The sequence below is a fragment of the Chinchilla lanigera genome, unplaced genomic scaffold (assembly GCF_000276665.1).
Source record: "Chinchilla lanigera isolate Chin_1 unplaced genomic scaffold, ChiLan1.0 scaffold00043, whole genome shotgun sequence".
Classification (NCBI taxonomy): domain Eukaryota; kingdom Metazoa; phylum Chordata; class Mammalia; order Rodentia; family Chinchillidae; genus Chinchilla; species Chinchilla lanigera.
In genome coordinates, this window is record NW_004955444.1 from 9,603,680 (window position 1) to 9,608,170 (window position 4,491).

General features: G+C 50.4%; 1 protein-coding gene across 1 annotated transcript in view; it reads left to right on the forward strand.

The window, feature by feature from the left end:
• Positions 1-2,630: 2,630 nt before the first annotated feature.
• The window catches only part of Prdm14 (PR domain containing 14), a gene marked incomplete at its 5' end in the record, with an annotated part of 20,463 nt that continues 18,602 nt past the window's right edge, over positions 2,631-4,491 (forward strand). Inside the window, 1 exon segment of the mRNA XM_005392110.2 lies at positions 2,631-3,232.

The window sequence follows — 4,491 nt, forward strand, 5'->3', positions numbered from 1 at the left end:
AGGCAACCAAAGGGTCATTCCACTCCCAATACCCTATCCCAGGAACTTCCAAACATGGAAAATAAAAGCTGGGCCTGGTGGTAGAGTGTTTGCTAACCTGCATGGTCATGGGTTTGGTCTCCAAGATTATGAAAATTTTTTTAAATAATGAAATATAGTCGGGCGTGGCTGCACACGCCTGTAATCCCAGCACTTGGGAGGCTGAGGCAGGAGGATTGTTGTGAGTTTGAGACCAGCCTGGGCTATAAAGTGAGCTCAAGGCCAGCCTGAACTGCATAGCGAGACCCTGCCTCAAAAAGACAAATCAAATAAATAAAATACAAAGTTCACAATCACTTTCCCTAGTAACAAGCCATTGTAAGCAGGGAGCGTCCACTCTATATTATAATCAGTTGCTTTACTTAAGGAAAAGCTTTCTACGGTTTAGAGGCCTCATGGAAACCAGCTGCGCCACCCCAGATGTGTGCCGGGACCCTTTATCCGGTGACTCAGGTGCCTGGCCTCTCTTGTTCTTGCAGTTCCTGCCCCCCGCAGACAGATGAGTCTCACACTACTGAGCTCAAGGCCAGCCTGAACTGTATAGCGAGACCCTGTCTCAAAAATCCACACACACAAAAGGAGCACCTTGAAAGAAGACACAGGGCGGGGATAGAGCTCGTGCTTAGCACGCCCACAGCCCTGGATCCCACCCTCTGTCAAATGAAACACACACACAAGACCCACAAGATGCGGAGAGACTGGTGAGTGGGTACAGAGTCAGTCAGAGACGAGGGATAAATGCGGGCGTACTATTCCCCTGACGGGTGATTGCAGTTAACAGTGCTGTATAAACTCGGCACAGAGAGGGTTTGCAGTGTTCTCGTCACAGTAAATGATACATATTTGAGACGACCCATAACCTAAATATTCTGAGTTCATCATTACATAATCAATACACGTACCAAAATATCACACCATACTGTCAATGTTTTTAAAAACGTGCAAGAATTATCATCAACTACCCTGGGCCACATCCACTTTCTTAGAGCTTGGGGCGCTACACTGTCAACGAAAACCTGGTCACTAAGTTGATTCCTCATGGTCGGGTCCAGGGGAAGCCGCAGTGAACATCATGCCTGCCTCCACAGGCCGTGTCCCAGCCTCTGTTCTTGTATTTTCACTCCAAGTCCCCACTTTCTTATGATAGCTCACGAGTCTCCATAATCAGAGATTCGGTATGGAAATAGAATTTCCAGGTTTATGCTTTTCTGGCAAGGCCTTCTTCCTTGAAATTGGATATGAATATATACATCAGACACAGCTGGAAGAGCTCTGAGGGGTGGTGTCCCAACAAGGCACGACGTCCTGCCCTTTTAGAATTCCTGGGTCTAAGTACGTGAAGGTTCAGGCTCACCAGGGTCCCTGTGAAGCCAGAGGGAAAGGAAGAACAGAGGCCTATGGTTGAAGGACTAATAGAAGACTCCTTAAACCTTGTGCCGGTCCGTATAATACTCCTATTCTGGCCATTAAGTATCTCTGTGAATGGGGATGCAGACTTTTTTCCCAATCTCAAAGCTACAGCTGAGATCATCACACCTCCTATTCCAGTAGTGCCAAGTTCAAATGCTGCTCTGCCCCACCCCATGGAGGCTGGCTATTTTATTGTCCTGTGCTTTCTCAAAGAATCCTGCGCATCTGCCCTCAGAAGGACCCACCACGCCTGGGGGCTGGGAGGCTCACAGCGAGTCCTTCCTTCTCACCGGGATTTTCCGTTCTGGCGCTGGGGATTGAACCCAGGGCCTCACGTGCTCAACCCAGCTCTACCACTGAGCCTCCCAAGTTGTCAGTCCGAAACTCAGCACTGTGAAGTTCTCCTCTAGGAGGAGCTTCGGTACGACTAGGAAAGCTTTGTTAAACTCTAAAAATGAATTCTAGCCTCTTTCTGGCCATTTTAGCAAAGAGACCCGCAGGCCTTTTCCAGCAAATGATCCAGGACTTAAGGCAGACTTGGCTAAGGGAAGTCTTTCCCCTGGCTGTGGACCGAACACCACCAGAGCTTCCCGAGACCGCCCATGACAAAGGGACTGCTAGGCCCAAGACAGACCGACCACAAAGACCTCCAGCTCCTTGGAAATTCCTTCTTCTTTAGGACCCAGCTGAGTCCTTGTGGCAGATCCCCTCTGCTGGGGGCCCCAGGGGAGGTGCTGCGGTAACTGTGTGGTGTGCCCGTGTTTGGTCTAACTTACCCTCAACCTTTATCCAGCTCTGCACATGAATGATGGGCTCAGGACCTTACTGTTTTTTTGTTTTTGTCTTTTTGAGACAGGGTCTCACTATGCAGTTCATGCTGGCCTTGAACTCACTATATAGCCCAGGCTGGCCTTGAACTCATAGTGTTCCTCCTGCCTCAGCCTCCCAAGTGCTGGGATTACAGGCGGGTGCCACCACATCCGGCTTAGGTCCTTACTGCTGTAACTGCATCAAAAGCACCCATGCCATGGCAAAGGCTTACCCTCCTTGCAAGAAGGTGTTAATGGACACCATCAACCCAGGGAGGATTCTGCTGTCACGGTTTTGGGGTCTTCCCTTAACCTGATGATCTGTAGCTGAGCCACCATGCAATCTGTGAACACCTTTACTTTCTCCTATAGGTGTCCCTATCCGTCGCTGTTCTTTGAACTCTACGATGCTCCTCCCATCCCGAGAGGAGGGAGAATCGCAAACTGGAATTTGTCGGAGTCATCTGCACCCTGTGCACACTTGACCTCGATCGTTGGTGGATCAGATCTGCAGACAGAAACTGGAAATTCTCGGGCTGACTTTGCCATAGCACACGTCGTCACTCTCAGAGTGTGACCCCTTACGTCCCAGAGAGCACGCTGCTCTCCAAGGAGCCGGCTAGCCAGCTAGAAGGCGGAGAGTTCATACACACAGCTCTCAGATGCACCTTGGGGTCATCTACAGCTTCTGGATGCTGCAGAAGGGAAGAGGTTGTGTAACCTCAAAGGGCATCTCTGTCGAGGTCAAGAAACTTCAAGCCACCTTCATGCCGCCAAGGAAATAGGTGGCATCTAGATCACTCCAGATGCTAAGACAAATGCCCTGTCCAATCATTTACCCCAAGTAGGGCCATTACAGATGTGATGATCCCCCCAAGGTGACTGCAAACCCCAGGACCTTGGAGGAGCCCAGCGCAGCCATTAGAGAATGTAGCTACACTGGTTTGAGGCAACTTTCAAAGCTCATGGTATAGGTAAGTGTATATTTCATTGTACGTAAATATCACCTTTAAAAACATAGACAGCCAGGCGTGGTGGCGCATGCCTGTAATCCCAGCACTCGGGAGGCTGAGGCAGGAGGATCGTTGCCTGTTTGAGACCAGCCCGGGCTACAAAGTGAGCTCAAGGCCAGCCTGAACTGCAGAGTGAGACGCCGTCTCAGAATGACCAAAAAAAAAAAAAAAATTGTCAAATGCTGACATTTATTTGTTTATTTATTTGCTTGGTTCTTTTTGAGGCAAGATTTGACTCTGCAGTGCAGGCTGGTCTTGGACTCATTTTGTTGCCTGTCTCCCGAGTGCTGGGCAGGCGTGCACCACCACCACGCCTGGCCACAAATGCTGAACTTTATTTTTATTTATTTATTTATTTATTTTTTCTGGTACAGGGTATAGAACTCACGACCTTGTGCTTGCCAGGCAGGCACTGTGCCACTGAGCTAAATCCCCAGCCCCTGCAGCTCCCTCGGGATGAGGGATACTTATGGACAGCGACTTCCCACTGAAGTTACCCCTCAGTATCTGTGGACAATTGGTTCCCCAGCCCCCCACCCATCAGTATTAAAATCCAAGGATGTTCAAGCCCTTAACAAATAGTCTAGGATTTGCATCTAATCCTGCTGCTTGCTTCGGATCACCTCTAGGTTATTTGTAATATGCCTGATTTAATGTTACAAATATTTCCGATCTGCCATGGTTTGAACTGGACGATGCTGAAGGCACAGATCTAGGGGGACACTTTCCACAATGAACCCCTGCGAGCGAGTACAGGATGCTTTTCTTTCTTCCCCTGCCTTCCGCTTGGGGCACTGCAGAGAGGATCGAATCCAGGGGTGCTCCGTCTAACACGGAGCTGTAGCCCGCCCTGTTTCAAACTTTGAGACAGAGTCTCTCACTAGGTTACTGAGATGGAACGCAAACTCACATTCTCCTGCCTCAGCCTCCGGAGGCTCACCTTTGCACACTGTCTGTTGTGAGACCCTGCCGTGAAGAGCCTCCCACCTCCTCCCACCCGGGAGGGGCAGTGCAGGGAGCCCAAGAAGCTCCCAGTCTCTACTGTCCAGTCATCTCCCACTCCTCCCCGCTGCGGCCTGGAGGACGGTGTCCTCTCTGCCCCACCCCTGCGCCCTTTCTGCAGCCTGCAGGTGTGGGACAGAGCCTGGGCAACCCAGCTCAGAGCATCTCTCTCTCTGCAGTTCAGGGTGGCCTTGAGCTCACTTTGTAGCCCAGGCTGG